Raw genomic sequence first — 16,786 nt, 5'->3', positions numbered from 1 at the left:
TGTATCGTCCCTGCCCACAAGCACTTGTCCACGTGTCCGTGGTTAGGTGGACTTTACCGGTAACTGCGTTGTTGAGAGCATGGCTAATGTTTTGGGACACATGCTTGTGTAATGCGGGGACGGCACACCGGGAGAAATAGTGGTGGCTGGGGACCGAGTACCGAGGAATGGCCGCCGCCATCAGGTTGCGGAATGCTTCCGTCTCCACGAGCCTAAAAGGCAACATTTCGAGCGCAAGCAGTCGTGAAATGTGAGAATTTAGTAGTGTGGCCTGTGGGGCGTTGGCTGCATATTTGCACTTGCGTTCCAAGGACTGGGGTATGGACAACTGAACGCTGCGCTGGAACAAGGACATGGACATGCTTCCTGATGCTGCTACTTGAAAGTGTGCAATGACAGGTGCAGGGCAGGAGGCGTCTTCGCATGCACCATGGACAGGGGATTGGCTTGCATGCCCAACAGCGGAAGAAGCAGTGGTGCCACCCACAGATACTGTTCTTGGACCCTGGGGTTCGGCTTCCAAAGTCAGGTGCTTTGCTGCCATGTGCCTGATCATGCTGGTGGTGGTCAGGCTGGTCGTTTTGCCACCCCTGCTGATGCTGACCTGGCAGGTGGTGCAAATGGCCTTTTTGGGGATTTTTCGGCAGAGTCTTTAAAAAACAACCAGACTCGGGAAGACCTAACAGTTGTACTGGCAACTTCCTTTGTGTTGGTGTTACGGGGAACGGTTGCCTGCCTTCTGTCTGCGGCCACCACACTGCTTCTTCCTTCCTGTTGGGGTGCTCTGCCTCCCTCCCTCTGAGTGCTGCTGTCCTCACTCTGCATGTCCTCCTGCCTGGTTGGGTCAGTTACTATATCATCCACCACCTTGTCTTCCACTTCCGCACCCTGGTCCTCCTCCTGACTTTCTGGCAATTTTGTCTCATCATCGTCCACCTCTTGTGACACTTTCCCACCGTCGCCTTTGTGTGACCGTGGCTGCTCAAATATTTGGGCATCGCTACACGCAATCTCCTCTTGCCCCGCTTCAAGTGGACCAGGTGAGAGGCCCGAATCTATAAATGGAAAAGTGAACAGCTCTTCAGAGTGCCCAAGTGTGGGATCAGTTGTCTCTGGGTACTCGGCATGGTGGGAGGAAGGAGGATCAGGGTGAGGAATATGCGGTCCAGACTCTCGGCCACTGAGACTTGACCGTGTGGAAGACAGGGTGGTGGTGGTGGCTAAGTGACTGGAAGCATTATCCGCTATCCAACCAACAACATTTTGACACTGCTCTGGGTTCAATAGTGCTGTGCTGCGGTCCCCTAGAAATTGGGACAGGAAGGTCAGGCGAGAAATGTGGGTGTTTGTTGTGGCATAATTTCGGCTTGCCCACGGCCTTGTCCTCGGCCTCTGCATGCACCATTACCATCACGTCCAGTTCCCCGTCCCTTGCCACGTGCCTTGCCCATTTTAAATGGAGGACAGTATCTTCCACGCTCACTACAAATAACTGAGTTTGGAGCGAACTGATATGTGATCCGTGTGATAGAGAAAACAGAGTTTTAAATACCTGGCCTGTAGGTAAGTAGTTTGAACAGCAAACTGCAGTGAATTGCTTCAATGACACACTAAAGGAAATTTTTAATGTAGCCCAGAAATGGCAGTATTTTCTGACAACGTATATGTGATCCGTTTGATGGAGAAAACAGAGTTTTAAATACCTGGCCTGTAGGTAAGTAGTTTGAACAGCAAACTGCGGTGAATTGCTTCAATGACACACTAAAGGAAATTTTTAATGGTGGCCAGAAATGGCCGTATTTTCAGACAACGTATATGTGATCCGTTTGACGGAGAAAACACAGTTTTAAATAGCTGGATTTCTAGCGCTCTAATTCTGCAGTGCCAACAAGTAAATGGCACAGAAAAAATGGTGTTATCTGGATTGCTTTTTAAGCAAATAATGAGGATTAAGATCCAAAGAAAAGTATTCCTGGCCCCTGAGACCTGGGCCTTTGTATAGAAATATCTAACAGCCGCAGAAGGCAGAATTGGAATGGAGCCTCTTGTGCTATATGCACTGCAGTCTGCTATATACACTGCCTGCCTATACACCCTGCCTGCCTGATATCTCTGCAGATGGATTAGTCCTCAGAAGGACTGTTTGTTAAGATGGATATGTGTAATGTATGGTTTTTCTCCCTACACTACCTAATACACAATCAAATCTCTCCCTGACACAGCAGCAGCTCTCCCTACACTGTCTGATCCGGAATGACTGTGACGAGCATGGTGGCACCAGGTCTGATATAGACCTGATGACCCTGTGCGGCCAGCCAATCACTGTAATGTCCACAACCAACATGGCTACGGCATTACAGTGCATGGCAGGCAATCCCTGCATGTTCATTGGCTCTCTAAAAAGCGCCAAACATGCAGGGAGGGGACCCGAGTTCCCGCCCGAGCAACCCGGAAATACTCGCCGAGCGCCGAGCTTGTCGAGCACAGTGATACTCGGGCGAGTACCGAGCAGTGGCGAGCATGTTCGCTCATCACTAAAGCTTACGCAAAGATTTCAGTTTCTTCATGTAATCCCACTCAGACAGGATGATGTTGAGACTGGGGCTCTGCGAGGCTATATCATAAATTCCAGGACTCCTTGTTCTTCTTCAAACTGAAGAAAGTTCATAATGAGATTGGCTTTATGTTGTCCTGCTGTAGAAAAAATTTAGAGCCAATGAAACGCTTCCATGATCGGGTTCTATGATTGATAAGTACCAGACTGTATTTTTCAACAATGAGGAAACAATTAATCTTGACTAAATCTCCCACTCCTTTTGCTGAAATGCAGACCAAAACTTGAAAGGAACCTCCACCATGCTTCACTGTTGCCTGCAGACACTCATAATTATACCGCTCTCCTGCCTTTTAGCAATCAAAATTCTTTCTGTTACAGCCAAATATTTCAAATATTGACTCATCAGTCTAGAGCACCTGCTAATATCTTTCTGGACCCTGGTTCCTATGTTTTCATGCATAGTTGAGTAGCTTGGCTTTGTTTCCATGTCAAACGTTTGGTTCTTGGCTGCAATTCATTCATAAAGAACACTTCTGGCTAGGTTTCTACAAACATTAGGTAGATGTAGATGGGTCACATTAGTTGCTGCCAGTTGTGGGCTGATGACACTGCTGAAAATCTTCCAATTTCGAAGGGACAAAAGCATAATGTATTTTTCATCTTTTAATCTAGGTTTCCACTGCGTACATGGTTCTCAATGTTGACCATTTATTGGTTTCCCCACTGCTGAGAAATATAGAAAGTTACTTATCCATTAAGCAATACTATCAGAAAGGTGTCTGATAGGATTAAAATGTGTCCCTGGAAATAATGATATGTCCTCTACAGAGCTCTGATCTCAACATCATTGAATCTGTCTGGGATAACATGAAGATACAGAAGATTTGTGTAAGCCTACCTCCACAGAAGACCTATGGTTAGTTCTCCCAGATGTTTGGAACAACCTACTTGCCAAGTTCCTTCAAAAACTGTGTGCAAGTGTACATAGAAAAATTGATGCTTTGATACAGCTTTGAAGGCAAATGGTGGTCACACCAAATATTGATTTGATTTAGACTTTTCATTTATTTATTCAGTTTGCATATTGTTAATTAATAAATATAGACTGCCATTTCTATTTTTGAAACCATTTTTACTTTGCAGCATTTTTATTTTTCTAAGGCTTATACTTCTTTTCAGGAAGCATTTTCAGCAGACTCCTCATGAGCAGAGGCGGAAATTCAATGACAGGTAATACCTCTGTACTTAGTTGACAGCAAAGGATCTTCCAATCACAATAGGTGGTGTCCCCTTCCTTCATAATAACTTTGCACATTTTATACTTTAATATAAAAGATAAGGTTGGGCCTGCTCATTGTAGATCTGTACATGTGTGGTTTCCTGAAATAACAGTCAGCGTCTGAAATAGCACCAGTGCCCGGTGTGAAAATTGCAAGATTTCTATTTTTTACTTTTAATACATATGGTGATATATAAAAAGTAGTGATGACCAAACGTGCTCGCCACTGCTCGGTACTCGCCTGAGCATCACGATGGTCGGCAAGCTTGGCGCTTGGCGAGTATTTTCGGGTTGCTCGGGCGGGAACTCGGGTCCCCTCCCTGCATGTTTGGCGCTCTTTAGAGAGCCAGTGAACATGCAGGGATTGCCTGCCACGCATTGTAATGCCGTAGCCATGTTGGTTGTGGCATTACAGTGATTGGCTGGCCGCACAGGGTCATCAGGTCTATATAAGACCTGGCGCTGCTATGCTCGTCACAGTCTACCCCAGAACAAGGCAGAGTAGGGAGGGATGCTGCTGAGTAAGGGAGAGATTTGCTTTTTAATAGTTAGTATAGGTATTCCACAACATGTATATGCATATACAGTACAGACCAAAAGTTTGGACACACCTTCTCATTTAAAGATTTTTCTGTATTTTCATGACTATGAAAATTGTACATTCACACTGAAGGCATCAAAACTATGAATTAACACATGTGGAATTATATACTTAACAAAAAAGTGTGAAACAACTGAAAATATGTCTTATATTCTAGGTTCTTCAAAGTAGCCACCGTTTGCTTTGATGACTGCTTTGCATGCAGTCCTGCTTATTGTTTTTGGCACAGACGAAGTTTAAGTAAATAATCTAGAATATGTTCTGAAAAAATGAATCAAGTGATGGAGATGGAGGCTGAAAAGGAGGAGGTGGTGCAGGAGCTGTAGAATGTAGGGGTAACCCTGATTGACCCAGGGCCCGCAATCCTCTGTGTCGGGAGGACGTGTTCCGTCCCATGGTCCCACTGGGTCTCAGCTTCCACAATATTAACGCAGTGGAATGCGTCAATGAGATGTACCGGTCCTGGCCACATTCACTTGTCCACATGTTTGTGGTTAGACGCTCCTTCCCACTTAAGAGCACAGGGGAAGGCACGGGTAATGTTCTGAAACTCGTGCTTGAGGAAGGTGTAGACGATACCGGGAGAAATAGTGGCGACTGGGGACCGAGTATGGACACCTGGATGCCGCCGCCATGAGGTTGTGGAAAACTTCGGCCTTCATGAGCCTAAAAGGCAACATTTCTAGTGCAAGCAGTCCAGAAATGTGGCAGTTTAGTATTGCGGCCTGTGGGTGGGTGGCTGGCTGCATATTTGTGCTTGTATTCCAAGGACTGTGGTAGGAACAACTGAACGCTGCAAAGGGACGAGGACGTGGACGGTGATGGTTGCAAAGACAGGTGCAGGGCGGGAGGCATCTTCACATGCACCATGGACAGGGGATTGGCGTGCACGCACAACAGTGGAAGAGGCAGTGGTGTCACCCGCAGACACTGTTTCTGGACCTTGGTGTTCGGCCCAGCTAGTCAAGTGCTTTTCTCTCATGTTCCTGAGCATGCTGGTGGTGGTCAGGCTGGTAGATTTGGTGGTCTTGCTGATGCTGGCCTGGCTAGTGATGCAAATGGCTTTTTTGGGGTTATCTAAACAGTCTTTAAAAAAGAACCAGACTTGGGAAGACCTAACAGTTGTACTGGCAACTTCCGTCGTGTTGGTGTTCCGGGCAGCAGTTGCCCGCCTTGTGTCTGTGGCCACCACACTGCTTGTTCCTGCCTGTTGTGGTGCTATGTCTCCCTCCCCCTGTGTGCTGCTGTCCTCACTTTGCATGTCCCCTTGCCAGGTTGGGTCTCCTCTTCCCACAATCGCATACAAGATTTCCCCCGTGCATCCCCCCTTCTCTGGAACTCTGTCTCCCACCATTTATGACTCTCGCTTACTGTTGAAACCTTTAAAAGGAAGCTGAAGACCCACCTCTTGCAACATGCGTACAACCTGCAGTAACCCTCGCTCCACCACACCGCTGCAAGACCAACTCTATCCTCAACTACTGCATCCTCACCCATGCCTTGTATATTGAGCCCTCGTGGGCAGGGTCCTCTCTTCTCCTCTCCTGTACCAGTCGCTGTCACATTTTTGTTCAAGATCATTGTAATTGTTTTTGCGATGTATACCGCTTTTTCACATGTAAAGCGCCATGGAATAAATGGCGATAAAGTAGTAATAATAATGTGATCCAGACTCATATCTACTGAGACTGGACCATGTGGAACACAGGGTGGTGGTGGCGGCAAACTGACTGGAAGCATTATCTGCTATCCAATCAACAACCTTTTCACTCTGCTCTGGCTTTAATAGTGGTGTTCCGAGGCCCCCTAGAAATTGGGACAGGAAGGTAGTTCAACATGACGTGGGTGTTGGTTGTGCTCCCTCAGTTTCATATTGCCCACGGCCTCTGCGTGCACTATCACCATAACCATAACGTCCACTTCCCCGTCCCTTGACACACACCTTGTCCATTTTAAATGGAGTTTAAGATTTGTCACGTTGCCAAAAATGTCTGTATTATTAGGCTATGTGCCCACGATGCAGAAATGAAGCAGAAAATTTCTGCAGCATTTCTGCATCTCCCTGGCAGAAAAAAACGCATGCAGATTGTGCATGCGTTTTTCCTGCAGAATACATGCGGATCCACATGCGGGTTCACATGCGTTTCCGCATGCAGATTGACAAGCACTTTCCAGGCGATAGCATCACTTGGAAAGTGCTTGACAACTAGGTCACACTGTATAAATCCATGCAAAGAGCATGGATTTATACAGTGTGAACCGTAAAAATTAAAACAAATAAAGCTATACTCACCCCCGAGGCCCCGGCGTGGCTGCAGCGCTGCTTCCTGGCTGGTTCCCGGCTGCCGGCATATCGCGAGACAGGGCGGTGAAGGGCCTGCGGTCACATGACTGTGACGTCACCGAAGGTCCTTCAGCGCTGCTGCCATTCAGAGAGAAGACGCCGGACAGGTGAGTATAAACTTTATTTGTTATTTTATTCTTTTTTTACAGGTACAATGGTACCCAGGTCTGGATGAGAGTCTCCTCTCCTCCAGAACTGGGTACCATCCGCACATAGAGACGCATAGAAGCCGCTTGTAAAAATGTACAGTCGCGGTTTCTGTGCATCTCAATGCAAGTCAATGGCGGGAGTTCCGCTGCACTTCCGCAAAATTAAATGACATGCTGCGGATTTTTGTACGCAGCATAAACGTTGCGGAAAAATCCGTAGCATGTGCATATGTAGCACCCTGAGGATTCGGCTGCTACAGGGGTATTGCACCTCAACCCAGAGGTGTGATATTCCACTCCCGGGTAAGGATGGAGTGTGGAACTGAGCTAGTAGGCTGCATGCACTACACACATCCCATTTCCGGGGAACAGACCGATGGTACTCCCACTAGAGAAATGTGCAGGTACGACAGTGTCTGTTCCTGGCTGGAGTGGGAGGGGGGTGGAACATCCCAGTAGTGTAGGGGCAGATAGGGGGAGCAGCCTGGGTAAAGCTAGGAGCTCATTGGGTGCTGGTCACCTGAGCTCACACATAGAGGGAGTATATAAGGTGGGCACCATCTTAGATCAGAGTCAGTCAGTCAGTCAGTTGTCAGTCTGTGAGACGTCAGTCTGTCAGAGTGTAACCTGAGAAGCAGAAGAGAGAGAGACCCAGAGGCGCAGAGGGGACCCCAAGAGCCCATAAGAGAGCTAGGTGGATCCCTGGTGGGAACGGCCAGAAGAAGGGAGAGACAGAAAGGAGCTCAGGACCACACTCCGGAGTTGCCTGGGAGTTGACCGAGTCCAGGACCTGGTGGACGCAGCACGGCTTGGGTGGTCACTGCTGTACACAGTGACCCGAGCAACACCAGTAAGTAAAACCCTGGAACTGCATTTTATGCCTCTGAGTCTCCTTGCTGCACCTTCACAACCACCATCCTCCACGGCTGACCCCCTGAGGCTATACCCCTCCCGTTGGGGGTTATACTACCTAAGCTGCACACACATCACCAGCCTCAGTGGACCCTGCTGCAGCGGCGGCCTTTTGACCGCAAATCAACGGGTGGCGTAGTCGACACAAAGAACTCTAATAACATCTGTAGGACTGCCACACACTGAGTTTGACACCCTGGGCACGGACCGGGTCACAGCCACTCGGCGACTACAACCCCCATCTGATCCGGCTCCGGGTATCCCCAACAACACTGGCCCAGGGGGCGCGTCACATAGAACATGCGGAATCCCCTTGGGGACCATGGGGTGCGGATTACCTAGCGTTTTACAAGCGTTTCCGCTGCGGAAATTCCGCAGCATAAACGCTTGAAAAACGCTACGTGGGCACACAGCCTTACCGCAGTAATATAGGATCACGTCTGATGAGATTGCCACATTTTTAGGCAGTGCTCTGGGAGTCAGAGATGCTTCCAGGGGTCTTCCCCATGCTGTTCCCATGTCACACACCACATGGCCAGATAAGGTTGTAAAATGTTAAAATGATATTTCCTGGTGAATGCATTTATCTTGGTTGAAAGCAATGCAAAAGTGCAAAAACGCATCAAAAAACGCTACGTGTGAACATAGCCCAAGGTGTGGAGGAGCATTTTTGTTTTTGGTTATTTATTTTGCCTTATATACAAGTCATTACCCTGGAAAGGATGTTCCTTAACATATTTCCCAGGAAAATCCATTTTGGTTTCGTTTTTGTGTGTTTTATTGTGAGTCTGTAAAAGTGGCGTAATACCTCTGACAACATTGTTGACAGCATTGACCTGGGAGTCATAAATGCTTCCTGGAGTCATCCCCATGCTGTTCCCATGTCATCTGAGCACTGTTCCCATTGATTTGGGCTATTTCTAGGCCCTCTCCAAACCGCCGGGGGGAGCCGCAGGAAAAATGCCCGAGATTCCCATAGATTTACATTGGGCTCCTTACTCGAACCGAGCACTCGAGCATTCCAATTTGCTTGACCCGAGCAACGAATACTCGAGCATTTTAGTACTCGCTCATCACTAGAAATGATGCTTGCTTGGATTTAGTGGGGCACTGTTAGGTGGGTAGATGCAGACACTGCTTTGAGGCTTACCTCCTTTTTCCTGTTCCACGCCAGCGTCCTAATGGCGCTGGTGCAAACCGATGCTGGCTGTGGGGAGGTAGGTATGCGGGCTGGCAGGGATTTCCCAGGATATTCTATTTCATTTGCCAACTAAACACCAGTTTGGCATAATTGACTATGGACTGTTTTTATAACTATAAGGACTGTTGAGTGATTTTTACCATTGGAATTTTTATCTGTATTTTTGTCATTTTTATTCTATTATCTATAGTAGGTATTTATTCCTTGGTATATCCCCTGCCTGTCAGTGCCCACACTCTCCTATTTGTGTAACTAAAATAATATTGGATCCACTATAGATATCTCCATCATATGTTGGTGGATTAATTTTAAACACATCCACTCCCTCCTCTTTCTTCCTCACCCTTCCTAGCGCGATAGATTTATTTATTTTAAGGTAATATAAGCTGGTATTCCTGAGATTAACTTAAAAAGATGTTATATGAAATGATGTGACCCATGCTGCACAAACACTTTAACTGCTGAATAATAAAGACCATACAATTAACCCTAAAAGGGCAAATCACCACTAGATATGAGCCCCTCTCTTACAAGTAACTATAATATCCCATCCCCTGATGATGCAGATGAATCAGTGAAACATGTAGGGGGAACATATGCTGTGTGTCTGATAACTTTTGCATACCCATAATTTGACAATTATTCATATACTGATGGTACCTCGGGGTACTATCTTTAACATACAGGTTAAGCAGTTTGTATGCTATTCAGAGATCATTTACAAACTAATAATATCGAATATGTTTTTTTTTAATCTATTACCCCATTGAAATTAATATGTGTAAATAATGTTTTTTTAATTATATACTATAGATTAAAGGTTAAATTTTACTGGCCTGCTAGAGAGGGGTCCATATCTAGTGGGACTTTGCCCTTTTAGGGTTAATTGTTGTTAGTCTCACGCCTGGATATTCTGGCTTGAGCGTGGTTAGTGGTCCCACTGGGCCAAGGACCGAGGAGTGCCTGGAAGGTCGTGACTAGGGGCCTCGCCAGATCCGACCACGGACGCACGGCGGCTTAATTGACTCCGTGGTCTGAGGAGGGATGAGGGAGGTGGCCCAGGTGCTACTCCAGGGCAGACCTCAGTCACACAGCTGTTGACCCACACCAGGGTATGCATGAACGGACAGGTTCAGCTGGTGTGTAGATAGGCAGGCAGGTACTAGTGGGCACAGCTTATATACAGGCGGGCAGGTACTGGCGGGCACGGCTGGTATACAGACGGGCAGGCACTGGCAGGCACGGCTGGTATACAGACAGGCAAGCACTGGCGGGCATGGCTGGTATACAGACAGATGGATAGACAGGCTATATAGGGACCAGTACAGACTGGGATACAGGAGCAGAGCCGCATTTGCGAACAGGAAGCGGAGCAGGTCCAGGGCAGAGCAGAGCCGGGCAGAGCAGAGCTGCAGGTGCGGACGGGAAGTGGAGCAGAGCAGGGGAGAGCAGAGCCACAGGTGCGGACGGGAAGTGGAGCAGAGCAGGGCAGGATAGGGCAGAGCCGCAGGTGCAGACAGGAAGTGGAGCAGAGCAGGGCAGAGCAGAGCCGCTGGTGTGGATGAGAAACGGAGCAGAGCAGGGCAGGGCAGAGCAGCAGGTGCGGACGGGAAGCTAAGCAGAGCAGGGCAGGCAGAAATGCCTTAGAGCGCAGCCAGGCAAGACAGGGCTCTGTTCACATGGAACAGACAAAGTCAGGAAAGCACAGGAAGACAGTTAGAACACAGGATAAATACAGGGACAGGGAAACAGGCAAAGCAGAGCCAGATACACAAAGTACTTGCTATGAAGTAGCAAGTGGACACACTCACAAGCTGGAGTACAAAGACAACAGGTAGGAGATAGGTTCTGGTACAGACACTGCAGAATATGAGAAAGGTACTGGAACGGACTCAGGAGGTAAAGGGAAGGAACGAGCATAGAGGCAAACAGGTAACAGTCTAGGACACAGTACAGACAGGAACTGACACAGGAACGGGCACGGGCCTGGGTATCAGCCCCCAGGGTGGCGGAAACAGACTGAATACAAGGCACAGGCACAGGCCTGGGAACTCATCCCCAAAGGTGGCAGAACAGGCAAGATACAGGACACGACCTGGCAACTCACAGTTGCACAGAACACACTGATTGTTGGCAGCGGATCATTCAGGATACTCTCAAAGCGTGTTGACAACAAAGCAAAGCTTTAATTAGCTATAAACAGGGACAGATATGATAGACTTTGTGGAATCAGGAATATACATATCTTAAGTGTCTCTGTGCAGCATCAGCAGGCTGCTTCTCCTCTCATGCACAGACACAGGAAACTGAACACAGTCACATGGTCCTTTCTGTGTGTGAGCCTCTGGGAGTTTTTTTTGTTTAACTTTATAGACAATACACAAACTTAGCAATAGAACATTTACATGCACAGGAATGGCGTTGTTGCACTAAACATATTTCAACACCCCCACTCAACAACTACTTATCCTGTTAGTCACATTGCGGTTCTGAAGTCCTCAAACTTGGCTCTTGGCAATGGTTTTGTCATACCATCAGCTAACATCTTGTCAGACTCACAATAAACAAACTCTAGTACACCACATTCTACTAAGTCATGTAAGTGGTGATGTTTAACATCGATGTGTTTAGTCCTTGCACTAATCTTCTCACTGCTGGCAAGTTTAATACATCCTTAGTTGTCCTCATAGATAACTGTTGGCTGAGCTAGTGGCTTGCCGAAATCTTCCAAAAGTTGTTTCAACCAAATAACTTCTTGACTTGCATAAGCAGCTGACACATATTCTGCTTCTGTAGAAGACAATGCAACTGACACTTGTTTTTTGCTGGACCAAGAAATTGAATTTTCTCCTAACTTCAACAAGTAACCACTTGTTGATTTCCGATCACGTGTATCTCCAGCCCAATCTGCATCGACATAACCTCTGAAAGTGAGATCTCCTGATGCAGATACAGTATCTTAAGATTTAGCCTTTGAGTTTCCTTAAGATATTGTAGAATTCTCTTAGTTGCGTTCCAATCTCTTTGGCGTGGCTTGCTTACACGTTGGCAGAGAATTCCAACTGTGGCTGTAATATCTGGACGAGTTGTGGTTGCTATATACAGAAGCGCCTCCACTGCTTGTCTGTAACTCTCATTGGTAGGTAGCAGATCTTCTACTCCTTCCAACTTTAAGTAGGATGGATCCATTGGTGTTGACGCACCTTTGGCTTCTGACAGTCCAAATTGGTTCAGGATTGTGGAAATTTTAGAACTTTGACTGAGAAGAAAACTCCCATCTTCCTCTCTCTGGATTTGGATTCCCAAATAATACGTCACATTTCCAAGGTCCTTAGTCTCAAAGTGCTGGTTGAGAATTTCACCTAGCTTTGTAATTTCCTTTTCATCTCGATGAGACATGATTACATCGTCTACATATAGGAGAACAGACATCCACTTCTTTGCTAAAATTTTCGTATACAAACATGAATCAGCTTGAGACCCTTTAAATCCTTTATCCATCAAAACTTTGTTCATTTTTAAGTTCCATGCTCTTGCCCACTGCTTAAGTCCATAGAGAGATTTTTGCATTCTACAAACAAGGCGCTCTTCACCCTTTTTAATATATCCCTCGGTTTGGCTCATGTACAACTCTTCTTCAGTATCACCATGTAGAAAGGCTGTTTTGATGTCAAAATGTCTCACTGTCATCTGTTGAACTGCAGCTACGGATATTAAAGTTCTGAATTTTGTTTTGCTTCGCAACTGGAGAAAATGTAGCATCATTATCTTCACCATATTTTTGCGAGTACCCTTTTGCGACCAATCTTGCCTTAAACCGGTGAACTTTACCTTCTGAGTCATATTTGTTTTTGAAGACCCACTTACTTCCAATAGCTCTTTTTCCTTGTGGTAGCTCTGTAAGCTCCCATGTCTGGAGTTGGTGAAGTGACTCCATCTCTTCATTAGTGGCATTAATCCACTTCTGCTTCTCTTGGACAGGCAGTTTTTGCATCTCTTGCCATGACTGTGGCTCTGGCTCAGGAAGTGTTCTGACCATATAAGAAAGGCGTCTAGCTGGGATACCTTTGTTTGGTCTTTCTGATCTCCTGACTGGAGGTTGACTTGGTTCTTCTGTTTCTTTCTTGCTTGCTTCAGAGCTTATCCAGACTTCAGTGTTTTCTTTTTCAGTGTCTGAGTTTGGTGATTGAGATTCTTGTTCTTGTTTCTTGGCTTGAATGACTGGTGTAACTTCATGGAATTTGAGTGAAACTGAGTTTTCATCAATCACTACGTATCTGCTGATTGTTACTGTAGTGGTCTCTGGGTGCAAGATTTTGTATCCCTTTTGAGTTTTGCTATAGCCCACCAGGACTCCTTGTTTTGCATGTGATTCCCACTTGGAACCTTTTTCTTTGGAAACATACACAAACGTTTTGCTTCCAAATATTCTTAGGTGCTTCAGGTTAGGCTTCTCACAGTTCCATAGCTCACATGGAGTTTTATTTGTGGCTTTACCTGGCAGTCTATTTTGAAGATAGCAAGCTGTCGTGATGGCTTCTCCCCAATATGTTGAAGGTAGATTCGAGTCAAACAACATACTTCTTGCACTTTCACAGAGAGTGCAGTACTTTCTCTCTGCAATGCCATTCTGTTCTGGGTTGTATGGGATGGTAGTCTGTGTGACGCCCAGCTGTGCTTGGTATCACAGATCCTAGAAGGGTGTATTGATGGATTCCTCCACAAGAGGCTCCCATAACCATTCACACATCTCCACCGTCCGCCTCAGACCACAAGAGGGAGCCCGTTAGGGATAGATAAATAGGGAAGGTGGAGCCAGAAGTCAGTTAGTCTAGACTGGAGTCGACAGAGAGCAAACCTGTTGAGAGAGTTCCTGCAGAGTGAGAAACAGAAAGAGGTCAGTCTGCAGTGGAGCACAGTCGAGACTCAGTTGTAGCTCAGAGAGGTGAGCTTTAGGTGTGCTGGCGCCATAAGATCGGTGAAGCGTGGCAAGCTGCCGTTAGTGTGAGTAGCCTAGTGAGGGCCCGAGTAGGTCGAAGGCAAGTGGAGAGTTAGTACATAGGGGGCAGAGGAGCTTACCTAGCTCACCCCAAATCCTTTACCGAACACCGGGTCCGACGTTTACCGGGATCTCTATGACCCAGTAAGGCAAACCGGAATCCCTGGGGAACGACAAGTCCCAGGATCGCTAAAGTGCTGATACGTAACAGTGCAGGAGACACATAGGCCCCGTAAGTCAGGAGTGTGCACCCCAAGAAAAGGCCCTACCACAAGGTCAGCCAGCGCAGGACAGAGACAAAGTTAGGCCTAGCTCCAGGCAGGTCAGAAACTTACTACGCAGAGGCAAGAGACAGCAGGCCCGAAACCCGCTCATTGGGGAGGATCCTGATATGCACTCTTCACCCTACAGTGCTCAGGGACGTGCCTGAATTTCCATCAGTAAAAGGTACTGAAGTGACTATCGTGTCTGTCCCTGTTCTTGCTCTGACCCGGCTGGGTCTCGTCTGTCCTGCATACCCCGTCATACACTGCCCTGAGGCCTAGCTCCACCTGTGGGGAGCTATACCATCCGGCTGCCTTATCATTGGCCTCAGTGGACTGCGCAGCGCTGGTGATCCTCACCAGAAGCCACAGGTGGCGTCACGAACTCTTTTATAAACTTAACAAATTATCCACCCTTTTTAAGGAGTGATCCCAGGGTACGGACCCGGGAGCCGACCACCGCGACATCCCTAAAGGCCAGGCTAACGGCCCGGGTACCGAGTCATCCCCCATTCTCCCCTGGGCGAGTCATCTCTGACTGGCGTCACGAACAGGATGACGTGCCCGCTGCAATGACGCCGTGTTTTGGCCATGGCCACCGGGTACTGTGTGCCTTTATTCTGAACTGTGTACGTAAAGTTGTGGTGAAGGTTGCCGCCATTGTTGGGCCGCTGAGCGAGAAGAAGGGCGTAACCGAGGGAAAATTAGGGGCGTACCTGCAAAAGAGCGCGAAGTCCCGGACACGCCCCACGCTTCGACGTCAGACCAAGAAGCGCCAGGTCCTGTACGGAGCGTCGCTGAATGCGCTGAAGTAGGACGCGAGCGATGCAGGTTCCTGAAGACAACCGTCACCTGCGGAGCTGCGGCTTACCGGAAGAAGAACCAGAAGGTAGGCCACGATTAACTAGGGAGGGGGTGCTAAGATGTCCGACGAGCAGCAGAATGCCGACCTGCCGGTCAACGTCCCTGAGGTTTAACCCGCGCCCGATGATGAGCAGGCCGAAGCCGCCGCTCCACCAGCAGCGCCAGTAACACCTGTAATTCCTATGAGTTTACTGTACATTCCTGGAGCTAAGTGGCTCCCCCAGTACAACGGCAAACCAGATACCCTGTATGGATTCAAACGGAAGATATGTGGTATCTTGGACATGTACTCTATGACCGGCAATCAAAGAGCTGCCGTTGTATTTGGACAACTGACCGGTGCTGCGGAACGGGAAGTGGAAACATGGTCAGCCGCAGACCAGGAGTCAGTGTCCACAATCTTTCAAAAACTACAGACTTTGAGGACCTTACTGAGGTGGACCTCCGGATGAGGTTCTACAGCTGCTCCCAACAACCAGAGGACAATGTTCGAGACTACGCCTGGTGTCTTCAAGGGGCCCTCCGGGCTCTGAACCAGGTTAGTCCAACCAGCGTTGAGAATGAGAACAAGATGCTGAAGGAACAGGTTTCCAGAGGAAAGCAGGACTGTGCGTTGGTGGTCCCTGGTTCATCCAGATGCCACCTTTGATAATCTAAAGGACATGGCTATAAAAGGACTGCAGCCCCTGGAAATAAATGCCATCCAACGTTACCAGGGTGGGGTTACCCCAGAGCCTGCCACACCCACCTTTTCCCCAGTGGCTGCTGAAGCTAAGGTTTCAGCAAAGTCCCCTAAAGAACTGGACAGTCTGCGCTCGGAGGTGCGTCAGTTGAGCAAAACCCTGACCACTGTGCTGAGTGCTCTGCAGCTGTGAACAGAGCCCGAGGAAGGAGGGAAGATCCTGCTAGTTGATAGCCCTGAGGATGTCCCCTGGATGCGAAGGAGGAGGAGGCTAACACCGCCCTCGCCGAGGACCAGTGACCAGCACCGTCCACAGAAAGACCCTGCCTGCTACCGCTGCCGCAAGACCGGACACATCATCCAGAATTGTCCTTTAAACGAGAAAACCCTGGGTCCGAGGGCCGACACCCAGGAGTAAACTCACCAGGCCCATCAGACTGGTACAACAGGTTCGTCGGAGGAAGACCTTTCCTGTCCATTGTGTTGGATGGGATCCGGACGCATGCTCTGCTGGACACAGGATCTCAGGTAACCATCATGCCTGACGTCCTCTACAAGAGGTTCTGGTCCATGGACGACCTACATCCGCCAGCTCCAAATTTGTCTGTATATGCCTCAAATGGACTCTCCCTTAACCTACTCGTGGTTAAGAATGTGACTGTAAAGGTGGGGAGAGTGGAGCTGAAGGACCAGGGACTAATTGTAGTAGAGACTAATCCTGATGACACTAATCCATATATGGTACTTGGCACTAATATTGTTGGTAATTGTTTGGGAGAAGTTGTGTTCTTGCTCCAACAGATCGCCGACACTGCCAGGCCGAGTCAGCGGAGGGCACTGCAAAGGGAGATCCGAGTCCTGATGTATCAACAGCAAGTGAGGTTAACAGATGGTGAAATCGGTAATGTGAGGGTAACAGACCCCATACCCATTGT

Source organism: Phyllobates terribilis, unplaced genomic scaffold (genome assembly GCF_046119375.1).
Source record: "Phyllobates terribilis strain yellow unplaced genomic scaffold, ASM4611937v1 Scaffold_1__5_contigs__length_1240528914, whole genome shotgun sequence".
NCBI classification, from domain to species: domain Eukaryota; kingdom Metazoa; phylum Chordata; class Amphibia; order Anura; family Dendrobatidae; genus Phyllobates; species Phyllobates terribilis.
The sequence above is the reverse complement of the archived record's forward strand: the minus strand, read 5'-3'. Positions refer to the sequence as shown.